This window comes from Hippocampus comes, unplaced genomic scaffold, assembly GCF_001891065.2.
Source record: "Hippocampus comes isolate QL1 unplaced genomic scaffold, H_comes_QL1_v1.1 scaffold270, whole genome shotgun sequence".
Lineage (NCBI taxonomy): Eukaryota > Metazoa > Chordata > Actinopteri > Syngnathiformes > Syngnathidae > Hippocampus > Hippocampus comes.
In genome coordinates, this window is record NW_017805631.1 from 443,052 (window position 1) to 457,829 (window position 14,778).

The following is a 14,778-nucleotide window of genomic DNA, read 5'->3' on the forward strand; positions in this document are numbered from 1 at the left end:
ATATATATATATATATATATATATGTGTGTGTGTGTGTGTGTATATATATAATATAATATGGCTGCCAGTTGATTCGTTTGATAGCCGTTGGCGTGAGAAGCTAACTATAACATAACTCAGTGCTAGATCAGCACAAAGAGGCACGCTCAAATGCACGCACTAGGACTGTAGTATACAGTCTATCCATGATTTTCTTGAGGCCAGTCAACATTTTTTACAAGACAGGACAGGCATCAGCATAAATAGTATATATATACACACACACACACACACACACACACATATACAGTACATGTAGATTTCGACACAGGACTACATAGGAAAACAACAGGTTGCTTTTGTTGCTCTATTAAACATTATCCAAATAAGCAACTGCCATTGGCCTTGGAAATGTATTGTACTACATTTTTACAGTAGTGGTTTTTTTCACAAAATACAAGATATGCGGTCATTGGCAGTGTGATGAACCAACACACATACTGTATACTCTCGCACACGCACACGCATACACGAACACAGACATACACGAGTATGCACACGCATACACCTCTAAAAGAATATTGACCAATCAGATTAAAGCATGAGCCCTGGCCTGGTTTAGATTGCCCAGCTCAGGGATGGCAGCAAATGGAGCTGCACACACACACACACACACGCACACACACACACACACACACACACACACACACGGATGCATAATCTGATTTGATGAGATTAAGAAATTAACATTTATCTCCTTAATTATCCTTTTTGACACTCATCACTTTTCAGTGGGCTTGCTTCTTTACTTCAATCACCTGCACAGGGTACCTGCAGTTTTGTTGTTTATTTTTGTGTGAGCTACATGGAGGCACATTGCTCAAATGGGCTAGTACAGTACTCTCTGCACTTCCTGATTACAGTATACCAGTCCTTCTCAAATAAGGGGGCAGGTCCCACTTTGGGTAAGGTGTGATCCCAGGAGGGTCGCCCAGGGAACCTGCTTAAAAAATAGATATATTTTTTGTACATCCACTACAGTAGGTGGCAGTGGGGCTCTCACTGTCAGAGTGTACGCAAGAAGTGTAAACTCTAAAGTATATCCATACCCTCATATTTGCAATATTCATCCATCATTCCATTTTCTGACCCACTTATCCTCACAAGGGTTGTGGGGTGTGCTGGAGCCAATCCCAGCTGTCTTCGGGCAGTAGGTGGGGGACACCCTGAACTGGTTGCCAGCCAATCATAGGGTACACATAGACAAACAACAATTCACACTCACAATCACACCTCATGGCAATTTAGAGTGTTCTATTAACTTGCCATGCGTCTTTTTTGTGGGTGAAAACCAGAGTACCTGAACAAAACCCACGCAGTCAAAGTGAGGACTTAAACTCCAAACAGAAAGCCAGAGCCGAAATCGAACCCTGCATCACTGCATTGTGATACGGTCGTGCGAACCAGTCGACCAGCATGCTGCCTTTAAGCTACTGTATATATTATATTTATATTGAGAGTAAATTTGATTTTGATGAGCGTTTCGCTGAATTGGAACGTATTTCTAGGCTGATAGTGGTGGAGAATTGTGGTCTGTGGCAGTGTTGGGAGGAGGGGCTGATAATAAGGGGCTGCAACCAGACACTCTTGGGTCAACCCTGTTCTAAAAACGGTTCAACAGTGATGGGACATTGTGGTTTCCGACAAAAGTTGTAGAAGTAATCATTTGAAAATGGAAACAGGGTTTCTAGAAATTGTGGTGCATATTGATATTTATCTGGTCCTTAGGCCAAACAAAAAAGATAGTGTGTTTCCTTTTTTTTTACCCCCCATCAAAAATGTAAACATGAAGATAGCCTCCTCGGCCCGTGGTGTTCATCAAATAGTTCGCTGAATTTTTTCGATACATCAATGGATGCTATTTTCTTAACATTACGGTGCGAGCTTGCGACTGTAACACAGAAAACGCGGTTTAAACTGTCGTCTGAGATCGCTTTGCAATTATGCAGGCCTCGACAGAGCTTGCTGATGAGCTGATTGTTTGAATCAGGTGTGTTGGAGTAGGGAGGGACCTAAAACGGGCAGGATATGGCTCTCGAGTAACCGGAGTTCCCTACCCCTGATGTAGAGGGTTGTTTGAAAAAAATGCCGACCGTAACGTTTTTTTTCGACGTAGAAATTCTCGGGCGGTCGGGTTGCCGGAAACACACTAATTTTTTTTCTACGCTTTGCATAGAGGAAAGGCAGACGGAACTGAGGACGGGAGCGGACGTTAATGGGGGAAGGGTAGGCTTCAAAGAGGACGCTCAAGGCACACCCACGAGTAGGTGGATATAATGCCGGTACGTGCATTGGGCAAAACTTCGGACCTCGGAAAATGGCATCTTAGAGACATGCCTATGAAGCACAGTTCAAACTTCAAGTGATCGGTTACGTGGAGGAACATGGCAATTGAGCAGCTATGAGAGAATTTAAAATAAATCAATCAATTTTTCGCAAGTGGAGGAAGCAGGAGAAAGAGCTTCGCCATGTCAAGAAGATGAAGCTGAGTTTCTGCAGAAACAAGGCGCCGTGGCCCGAGGTGGAAGACCAACTCGAGCAATGGATTCACGGGCAAAGGACAGCCGGGAGAAGCGTCTCTACAGTCAGCATTCAATTGAGGGCCAAAACGCTTGCAGAAGAAATGAAAATAGAAAATTTTCAAGGAGGTCCGTTTTGGTGCTTTTGTTTTATGAAACAATGGCAATTATCTATCCGGGCAAGGACTACCGTGGTGCAGCAACTTACGCCGGACTAGTCCAACTGCTGGACCTCTGTGTAAACAGAGTGTTCATAGCAGAGACTGGAAGGCAGCATCGGGCGAGTTACGTGACAATTTGTGAATAGATTGTGGATGCCTGGACTAACGTGTCTGCTTGCACTATTGTTCGAGCTTTCAAAAAAGCCGGCATCATTTCTGAGGAGCCGCACAGCAATGAAACTGATTCTGACAATGAGAGGGAACCTGCCGTGTTTGATAGAGAACTTGCCCAGCTGTTCATTTCAGATACAGAAGATAAGGACTTTGATGGATTTGGTGATGAGAATTTATCTAAAAATAATGTGAGTACATTGTTAAACACTTAAAGTACCACCAAATTCAGATTTGCTCCCGTTGCCGTTTTAAAAACGTACACTTGCGTGCATGCATGCTATTGTATTTTTTTTAACTATCATCCAATTTACCATGCCTGCGTCCAGTAATGCAGTGTGTCTTGTGTATGTATTAAATGCAGAAATAGCACGCATAACTGACACTGCGCCTTTTAATACGGTTTAGTGTATGGTCGTGAAAATACGGAACTCACGTTCATTTAAATACAAGCGAGACTTTGCTTTAGAAACAGTGCTCGTGCTAATGCTAGCAATCAATGTAAAATCCAATTAACATGCAATAGAAAATTTGTGTTGAGTTATGGTAGTGATATACCTTCAAATAATGAATTTTCACACTCAAACACTGTAGTAACACACACAGACATGCTCAGGGGCAAATATTTTTTTTGAAAAATGAATTATAATAACTTTGTTTAAAGGCAACTTTCTTCTTCTTATCTCAACGTTAGTCTGTACTCCATGCATGCATAGCACCACACTGCCCATAAGGGGCCAATTTACATGCAAGCAGGAACATCTGGTATTTATTGTTCTTTTTTGTTTTTTATTTTGACATATTATTATACTGTACTTTGTTTGTCGTTGTCCTTTCATGGTATATTTAAAGTTACATTTTGGTAGTTGAATAAATAAAAAAATTGAAATCAGTGAATAATGTTTATTAATCATGATTTCAATCAGAATCAAAATAATTGTGATTATTTTTTTTCCATAATCGCCCATCCCAACATGAAACCTTAAAGTCTAATGTCTCAGAGTACAATTTAGATTTTGAACAATTTGCACAAAACCTTGAGTTTGAACTGTACATTTTGTACCCGGGATTAGCAAACAGGATCACCTCTGCATTTGTACTTTGCTTTTTAGTTGACTTTTTGCACCATCCATCCATCCATTTATCCATTTGCAACACCACTTATCCTGAAGAGGGTCACGGAAATTGCTGGAGCCTATCCCAAGTGACTTTGGGCGAAAGGCGGAATAACCCTTGAACTGTTTGCCAGTCAGTCACAGAGCACATAAAGAGACGAACATCCATACACACCCACATTCACACCGTCACTGAGTGGGAACCGGTCCCACGTTGCCCGCACACAAGTCAGGGGGTTGTACAACTACACCATCAGCAAATCTTTTTGCACCAGTTATGTCAAATAATGGACTGGCCTAAACAGAGTGGAGTAAAGTTGTTAATATTTATAAATTAACCATTTATTATGCAACTGTTTCAAAGCCCCACAAGAATTTTGTGTATTTATATGCGTGTCCTACATCCAATAGTCAGAGTCCTCAAACTGGGTCACACCAGAACCCAGCTGCGGTGCCGCAACACTGGCTGCGATGGAGGTTTTTCTCTTACCACATTAGAGCACATGCTTCAGAGTTCTAAAAAATGGAAAATACTGATTGTGCGTGTGACTGCATGTGTGAACATATGAGCGATGGTAAGAAAGAGCAACTTGGGATGCATTGTCATGGCAACCTTCTCAGCAGCCCGCCCACAAGCTTGTGTGTCAGTGAGCATTACACAGTCGGTGGGGGGAGTTGCAGGGGTGGGCGACTCAGATGCAGAATGAGGCAGTATGTGATTGGTCACACCCCCTTGTCTTTGTGTGGCGCAGAGGATTGTGGGTAGCCCTTGACTGAATGCTCGCGCGCGTGTGCGTGTGTGTTGGGGGGTAAGGGGAGGGACCTGGAGAGCGAGTGTGTGTGCCTGTGAGAACAGTGAAAGACGTAACAAGCTAGTGTGTGTTTGCTGGGGGCGGGGGAGGAGCAGAGTGTGTATGTGCGTGCGTGACGGAGCGAGGCATGAGCCAGTGTGTGTCTATGTGAGAGAAAGAGAGCTGTGCAAGCATCAGGAGCAACTGCTTTTAAATCGGAGTCTATTTTTGACGTAGAGTGGAACACGATTAACCAAGGTATGAATCTGCCTACTGGGCATGTCTGGCTGTTTTTATTTTCTCGCGGCACTGTCCTTATTATTAGGTAGCTTTTTAGCGGCAGCTGCTAGTTAGCATTGTGAGCAGAGCGAAGCATCACAGCTGAGCAGAGCGAGTGAGATGGAGAAAGGCCAATCTGAGTGACAGAAGGATCGATCATGCCCACACATATATGTATTACATGTTGCGGGGGGACGAAGTAGGGCAAATTGCTAGATGGGTAATGATGTAAATGAATGGGGAGAGAGGGAGAGAGGTGGAGGCAGAGCATGACAAAAGGAGGGGGTGTGGTTTAGTCGTGTGGACAAAGGAGGCCGGCCGATTGTTTACTACCACTGCAGTGAGAGAGACATGGACGATCAATGCTCCCCCCATCCTGCTTTTATCGTTCTTTATTCTCCCTGCTTTGTCTCACAGAATTGCCCTCGTGTTCACTACTCAGTTTTCCTCTTCTCACCTGGCTCTGCGTGTTATTTTCCTCCATATCCCTCTTTTTCCGACAAGCCCTGTCTCTCCATCTCACTCTCCAACTGTTTTTTTTTTTTTGGGAGGGGGGGGCGTAGTAAAAACGGAGTACGCAGGGCTGCAGGCTAACAGCTGCTATGCCAAAATGGCTCTTCTTTATCTGCAGCTCGGTGCTTTTACTGGATGAGGCATTGGAAATGCTGATAAACCAGGGAAAACAAATATACACGCAACTGTTAACTTGTTAAACAACAGTTGGTTGACTACAGTTCTGATGTTTGGTAGCATTTTGTGATCATGTGAGCACTCTGCCTGGAATAAATTGGTCTGTCCAATTTTTTTTTGGGGGGGGCATCTGCAAAGAGAGGTGCAATGATGTGATGGTAAATTGCAGCAATAGAAAACCGGGTAACAGTAGAAGAAGCTTTTCAATTGGAAGTTGATTCGATTGTTTGTTTACTACCCACAGCAGGGTTAGGCAGCTTTGAAGATTTTGAGGGCCACAAAAAATGTTTTAGCAATAACCCTCAAGGGCTAGACACACACTAAGTGTGTACTGTGTACTAACACACACCCCTTGTATCGCTGTAATAATGATCGCTATTTTTTATGTCAATAATAAAATCTGACTTAAACTCCATCAATCCATCCGCCCATTTTCTGTGAATTCCAATCTTATACCAGCATGCATACATCAATAGAACTAATGCTTCTATTAGTTAAGGCGTAGAAAAAAAAGTAGTGTGTTTCCGGTAACCCGACCGACCGAGAAGTTACGTCGAAAAAAAAACTATGGTCGGCATTTTTTTCAAACAACCCTCTACATTTTTGTGTAGAGGGTTTACATCGGTGCAAACTCTCGCGATATTCACGTTGAGCGCGTGCGTCGTTTGCCCTGTCGTCTGTCAACAACATTGAAACATGGCGGCGGCCGCGATCTCCGATGACAGTTTAAACCGCGTTTTCTGTGTTACAGTCGCATGCTCGCACCGTAATGTTAAGAAAATAGCATCCATTGATGTATCGAAAAAATTCAGCGAACTATTTGATGAACACCACGGGCCGAGTAAAAACCGAGGGCGGAGGTTTACATTTTTGATGGGGAAAAAAAAAAAAGATAAAAAAAAAAAAAGAAAAAAAACTGTCCCACCTACCGACCTTATGCTGAAATTTCATGTTACTGGAAACACGCTATCTTTTTTGTTTGGCCTAATGACCAAATACATTTTAATATTAAATATGAGATCCATCTCCCTTAATAATACAGAATACTGTCGTGAAGTTTCAGGAACTTCTTTGTCAGCTCTCAGTTACTTGACAATGTTGTCTTTTTAGATTCTACTATAGAAACTCAAATGATTCACATCAAACACGGCTTGATAATTTTGATACCAGGCACACCAAACACAAAATCTGTCTCCAATCGTAACTGAAAGCTATGCCATTTTGGTGAAATGTTTTTCTTTTTTTGTCCCACGCGACTCAGCACATTGGACCTTCATTGCAGATTTCCCATGTCCATCAAGGGGCCCCGCTTGGCACTTTGTAAATGAATCCGATGGGCACTGTAGCAAGGGAGATTTACAAGACTGTCTGGCTTGCCCATCGTATTCATGCCTACAGAGTAGACGACTCCCTGTGGTCACACTAAACGTATCCAGCTTATTGGCAAAACTAGTTGTGAATGTGCTGTGGGTAATTAGACTCCTGCCCCTCTTCTTTCTTACCACTGTGCCTGTCCTTATTTTTAACCCTCACCCTTCCTTGGTGGTGGTCCATACATGGGATCTAACTTGTGGGCTACCCTAAATTAGCTTGGGGGTTCCATGAGTCGAAAATGACCACTGCCTAACGTAGAATATTACGCGTAGGTGAAATCCAGGAAGTGACAAAGATGAATTACCGTGAAACCAGAAACCATATTCCACATTTTGTAGCATATACAAATGTCAAACGTAACATCACTGACAGGATTTTCCAGGGGAAAAAAAAAAAACCCTCCCACGTGAGAAGCATCCCAGCAGCAAGGTGGCCCGATGATAATTGTTTCTTTGAAACGTATACAGTGGTACCTTATCATATAGAATTAAAAACCTTTGTGAATCCGACAATTGATTTTGATTCAACCGACCACTCATTCGGACCAAATTAAATCGTTCCACAAAAATTCCGTTCTTGAATTGTATCGTCCACCATCTATCGAGATGCATATCCAATTGTCTTTAATGGGAAAGATGCAACCCTGTATAGAACAAATCAAATCATCTTTGTTTGACACTTACACAAAAGTTGACCTCTGTGTTTCACCCATTACATTAGTGGGGCTCAGTAAGCACACACCGTTGGCGGCACACACCGGTGTGCCCGGGGAGCAATTCAGGATATCAGTGTCTTGCTCAACCAGACCGCAGCTGTGTGTCTGAGAAATGTTGGGGTCGGATGGTCTTGAACCGGGGTCTCCACAGTGGCAGGCAACGACCTGAACCACTTGTTCACAGCTGCCAACACCCATTTACATATATTTCACAATTTTAAACCCTTCAGAACCGCATTATTTATTTATTTGACTGATTTTGACTCTACTCCCACATAAGTGTGAGAAGTCATCTTGTCTTTTATTTTTCTATATATTGAGCAGTCAGGAAGCAGGTATGATAGCTCGATTGTCTTTGTTCTTCCGTGGCGTTCTCCAAGTTGTTGACCCAATGCAAATTTGACCTCAGCTTGAAAAATATGTCAGAGGGCATGGTATTTCCGAAAAACACCATCCCAGCTTCGCAGTACATGAAGACTCTTGGCATCTTTCTCACTCCCATGGCCAGATGAAGAACTGTTGGGGTTCTTCTGAAGTTGTTGGTTTAAAATTTGTTGGCCCACCTGGTAATACATAAATATTTGTGTTGTCAGTCTTCAAATTGAAGATCTTATTTGGTGTACAGTAAATACTGTTTGAAATATTCATAGGGACTCCTGGGATCTTGTTCATAAGTTGGTTGGATCTTCAAAGCAAGTGTCCCAGATGGAAGTGAAGGAATGAAGGAATGGGCTTAGACACCGCTCGATTTCTTCCTTCCTGTGATCTCCCCCTGCCTGCACCTGACATATTGTCACTACACATGTCTGCTTCCTCATTCCCAGCCACATCAGCATCACCTGGAACCTCACCACCTTCTAATCTACTAGCAAAACGATCATATTCTCACTTCTGACCTCTTGTGCATTCCAATTAGACCTTCCATATAAAACATTCAATTGACTAAAACAACCTACTAAGAAGTAAACTTTTGATTTCAAAACTTAGCTCTTATTTCATCACGAGTTTGGATAACTTTCCAATGTGGGGCGTCTTCCCATTTATATTCTTTGAGAACATAATTTAGAAAAATATATACAGAAATAGAAATACATCAATAAATGGCTACATCACGCTTTGTTTCTACATAGAAACAGATATGCGTATCTGCAGATGAACACTAAGAGGCACAATTGACTTTGGAACAATCTTCTAAGGTAATTAATTATGTGATACATTGTCAGAATAACTTATACTATTGCTTGGAACCAATAGATTTAACTACAACTTCATTTGGCTAATATTAGCATAAATATGTATGTTTGAGCGATAAGGAAGACTTGCGTTGGCCTTTTTTTCCAGCTTTGTCATTGCCAACTCGTCTTCATGTAGGCGGATGTAAAGTGACGTGACTTGATTGTGATTGATTAGTTAGGATGAAATCATGAACCCGAAGTGCTGACATCATTCACATGTAACATCTTTATTGGCTTAGACCCACAAATATGTCATGTGCACGAGCATAGTCTATAGCAGTGTTTTTCAAACCGGTGTGCCGCGAGATATTGTCAGTTATGCCGTGGGAAATTATCCAATATGTATGCCTGTGCGGTCTATCACCTGACATTGTAATTGTGTAGTAGTCTTCCATACCGGTAGGTAGCAGCAGCAGCAGCTAGCTAATTGCCTTATGCTTCGAGACAAGCGAAGTTTCCGGCGCGAGGCAATACAACGAAAGGTATCTTTTATTTAGATTTACTTTTACCGGAGATGCAACGATACCAACGTTCCCTCAAAGCTGCGCAACTGTGCACTGGTCGCACACTCTCAGCGCACAAGAAAACCTATCCAGCGCAGTGAACGCACTGCAAATGAATTAGATGTATAACTTTTTTTTTTCTGTATCAATTTGCTGTGTGATTCAGTGAGTGACAGGTGTTCAGCCAATCACACGATACGATGCAATGACGCTATGCAGCCAATCACGGCATGACAGTACTTGTGCTTGTTCTCTGCTCCATAACAATAACAGTGAGGCAGCGATAAGTGACAGTAATGACCCTTGTCATGGCGAAACGACTGGGCAGTGAATTTGATACGTCGACTCACGAAAACCAAAATAAGAATGAACTGCGTTTCTTTTAAGTTGGAATGGCTGTCGGAGTATGTGCAAATAATAATAATAATAATAATATTAATAATAATAATACATTTTATTTATAAGTGCCTTTCAAAACACTCAAGGACACTTTACAATCAGGAACAAGAACAATAAAACCACAGTGCGGGTGAGCAGCGGCAGCCAGACGCGCCAGCGTTCACTCAACCCGGAAGTCATTGTTGAGTGCATCTATGTAATAATACGACAACACATACCTAAACCCTAAAGGTGGAGCACGGCCTTCGCATTAAACCCAGTTCTTAAAACAAGGGGATCAAAATCATAGTCCGCCGATTCAAAAGTCCTGTCCCTGAAATCCACGAAAAGGGGATTTTATTTAGAAGATGCAGGATGTTTAGTATAGTTGTCATACACTTTACATTTGGGTTCCGTCTTAGTGGTCCTTGCTACGCACGGATTTCAAACAAATTAGATTTTGAAACAAATCCATTCTTTTTTTTCATGGATGTCCCATGTCGTGTTTATGTTGGATTTTATTTCATCAATCATCAAGTCATCAATAATCTTCATTCAAGTTTTGTAGCATCTGTTGTAATTACCTTTATTTTCCGCCCTATAAGGCGCACCTTAAAGAAATTTTCTCAAAAGCCAACAGTGCGCCTTATAATCAGATGCGATTTATATATGGATCAATATTCTGATTTCTTGGCCGTAGTATTTTAAATGTTCTGTAAAGCACTTTGTTACAGCTGCAGCACTTGTGAAAGCTCTTTATTAATAAAGCTGTATTGTATTTTATTGAATTGAGTTCAGCATAGCTCCATCTAGTGGATACATAACGCAAATGCAATCACTATTGCAGCTTCTATTTTATGCGCCTTATATATGAAAAAACAAATTGTTTCATTGCACAAAATAAATGTTTCAGAAAAGAACTGTGTACTGTGTACAGTTCTTTTCTGACACATTTATTTTGTGCAATGAAACAGTTTTTTTCTCCCCCCAATTTTGCTGCTGTAGACTGCAAATTTCCCCATTGTGGGACAAAATAGAAGAACAAGCACTGAAACTGGGTGAGATATTTTCTTTTTCGAGTGAGAAAGGTATGCTCTGCAAAACATGCAGCGAAGCTTGATCCTCACTAGGGTTGCGGGGGGCGCTGGAGCCTATCCCAACTGTCTTCGGGCTGTAGGCGGGGGACACCCTGAATCGGTAGCCAGCCAATCGCAGGGCACACAGAGACGAACAACCATCCACGCTCACATTCACACCTAGGGACAATTTAGAATGTTCAGTCAGCCGACCATGCATGTTTTTGGAATGTGGGAGGAAACCGGAGTACCCGGAGAAAACCCACGCAGGCCCGGGGAGAACATGCAAACTCCACACAGGGAGGCCGGAGCTGGAATTGAAGCCGGTACCTCTGCACTGTGAAGTCGACGTGCTAACCACTGGACTACCGGGCCGCTAAGCAAATTTTCTGGTGGAAAAATATGGACTAAATGGAAGGTGGACTATCTCAGCGACACATTCAGTAGAAAAGTCATTTGAATGAAGTTGGAATTATACAAAGTCTCAAGATTGGAAAAGGGATTGGTACAATATTGTGGGAGAGCGCAAACGACCTGGAGAAAAAGAACCGGCTGTCACACAGAAAAAAAATCTGACCCCTGAGCAAGTTAATGTTCTAATTGACTGTATTTTTCTTGCCATTAAAACAAATGCACCAAATATTGGATTGATGTTGATTTGATTCCTATTCAATATGTTATAATATTGCGTTATTTTTCAATGTTAAAAAAACGCTTATAGTAAGAATAGAACACTTAATTGTTAAAATAAGCTTTTTTCCACATTTTCAGGTAGTGGTGTGCCGCGGATTTTTTCAATGAAAGAAATGTGCCTTGGCTCGAAAAACACTGGTCTATAGTATCGAAGGGGTTAAAAGAGTTCCCAAATACAATCCAAGTACACCAAAGAATAAAAAATGACAGTACACTTTACTCATTTCATTTTTTAACAGCGCTCAGTCCATAAAACCCTCTCCCGGAATTGTTGAGGTACGCACCTCTACACTTTTTGGTCGATTCCAGCTTGGCCTTGCTCTGTCATTTAGTGTTGCCTCTGTACTTTTTGTCCACCAAGTGTTTTGCAAACAGAAGGTTGTTATACTTTCTCTCCTGCCCTGAGAAGGGGGTTATTCATACAGTATGAAAAGCAGCCTTTACAGCTCTCACAATAATTCTGTCATCAACTGCCGCTGTGCTATTGGTTTCTTTCTTCTCCAAGCCACCCCAAACAGTTGTATAGGCTAGTGCAAATGTTTATGCAGTGCCCACTATTTTCCCCATCCCTGATTGAGACTGTATCTTCCTGCTGATACAAGGTACTCTATATATGGCTTTGTTTTCTTTAATCAAGAAAAAGGACAGAAGTAACTCTATCCGCAGTACCATTCTCTTCTCATCCCATTCGTGAAATCCCCCCATAATATGAAAGTTGACAGCACCTTCCTACTTCAGCTGTTATACCACAACATGGCACTGAAAAGTTGGGTGGTTCAGCTCGAATGTTTGTATGGTGGAAAGTCCTGCTGCCGTATCACATCAAGGCAGCCAACATGCCTAAACCAAAAATGTGTCCCATTAATTCAGTGCTCTAATCTGTTTATACGACACCATTAATAACATCACCGTCATGAATTTCGAGCATGGTGGGAGCATATCGATAATCCCTCGCTTCATCCTCTTAGCTGCTGATGCTATCGATATTGTTGTTGTACACAGAGTACAAAGAGGAGCCGACTTCCAAGCCATTTAAACTACTCGGAGATGCTGAATATGTATTAATGATCGTGGCCCTCATGCATGGCAACACATTCAGCATTTCCAGTGAAGAGGTCAGACGGCGTAACTGTTTCTGCTGTCATTGTTACAAGTTACTGGGACACCATTTGAAAGACGCTGGTGCTTTTAGAGGTTGAAATGGCATAAAACTTTTTTTGTTGTTGTTGCTTTTTTAAGCCAATAGGAAAAGTTCTCGTCCCTCCACACCGGCAGGGGTAGTGCTGAAGGCATCGAACACACCTTTGTGCGAGCGCCGGATGAGAATGAAGATCAACAAACGTCATTAGCGACCCACGGTGACTCAGGTGTATAAAAGCCCGTGGCACCCGGAAGACAGTCTCTCAGGACATATCGAACCATAGTTACATACGTGACTGTCATTTTGTTATCACCAGGGATGCACTGGGACTAAAATTCAGCGTCCGTCAATTGCCGAAAAATAAACATCGACGCGTGGATAGACATGAGGGTCGTGGAAGTCATGCACTGCAAAGTTGGCGTCGATGAGCATGTCATTCACCAAAACGTAGTCGTGATGGGGTGCGGCGATCACACGCTGAAACGAAATCATTGCCGAGGGGGCTGCTGCAAGCAGCTGTGATGGGCAGGACCGGCCCGGAAATACACTGGCCGTTTGTGAAAAAAATTACATCTTTTCCAGAAGTTCCTGACGGCCACTCCACCCCTGGTTGTCACTGTGTTAGATGCTGACTGGATGTTTACATGGTACCTTTCACCAAACATGGAGGTGCTGCATGCATAGAGCACATTACAATTTGGAACGACAGTACTAAGCGTTTGAAATTTTAAACCATTTCATCCCAAGAAAAGATATGACCATTTCTAAAAATAATCTTGAATGATTTTAGAGACATCATTTACAAAAGTCTTAATTCACGGAACATTTTTATATTGGCAAAGTGTGTTGAAAAGTTGTCAAGCTCCCTCGCTAACCAGCAGTGTTGTGTCCAAGGACCGGCAACCCGAGGCCAAGGCCAAGGCCAAGGACTTGGAAAATTTTCCGAGGCAAGGCCAAGGCCAAGGACTTGAAAAATTTTCCGAGGCCAAGGCCAAGGACCAAGGACTTGCTTCCGAGGCCAAGGCCAAGGACCAAGGACTGATTTTGAAACTGAGGCCTAGCCAAGGACATGTATAAAACAATGCTATCATACCACTTGGCAGGTCCTCATGATTTGCAACACCCCTCCATCATAACCCTTTGCACTCCCTAACGCTTGAATGAAGTGATTTTATTCAAAGAGTAGAACAGTCAGGGTACGTGTTATTTATACTGAGAAAAAGAAATAAAATCATATGATAGACATTTATGAATTAATGTTTTAGTGCAGTAGTTTCTTAATATGAAGTAAATCAACACTCAACAGGCATGACATGGCACGGAACACAAGTTGAGAAATGACTTTGCATAGAAGTCAATCACCGACTGCAGAAAAAGCGGTAATCTCTCAGTGATAATTTTACAGTGTACTTGCAGCGAGTCCCAGGGACTCACTGATCAGAAAAGTATGAGTCCCATTATGCATTCAGAGAGTCCCAAATTTCGAATTCCGAAATGGTCTACTTATTCAATTGCATATGATAATAACACAAACAACATATACATACAATTATAAACAAATGCTGCAAAAATTTAAATAATTCAGGAGCAGGCCTGAGGATTTCAGAAATTCATGGTAACCGTTTTTCGGTTCCGTCGGATTACCCAATGGGAAACCACGATAACTAATGTTGGGTTCCGTAAACGTTCATCATGGGAACCCATTTTTCTATTTTGACTGATATTGATAATCAAGAATTCTGAAACTCAAAAGTATAATGTTTCAAGGGTAAATGTTTGAAAACTATGCATTAAGAATGAACATTACATCAGCAGCTGTGTACTCCAGGTTTATTCCAAAAAATAAATGGATCAAAAACTGGTGTACTCATGTGGAGGGCATCATCAGAGTATTTTT

The 14,778-nt window shown here is 42.0% G+C and overlaps 1 protein-coding gene across 3 annotated transcripts in view; it reads left to right on the forward strand.

The window, feature by feature from the left end:
• LOC109522827 (storkhead-box protein 2) overlaps positions 1-14,778 on the forward strand; it is a 66,280-nt gene that overhangs the window by 19,974 nt on the left and 31,528 nt on the right. The window contains exon 1 of one of the 3 annotated variants that reach the window (XM_019881642.1): positions 4,824-5,055. The exons of the other annotated variants lie outside the window; for them this stretch is intronic. The gene's annotated coding sequence lies outside the window, so the exon portion shown is untranslated. Of the gene's footprint in view, positions 1-4,823; positions 5,056-14,778 lie in introns of those variants that run through there. 3 annotated transcript variants of the gene reach the window in all.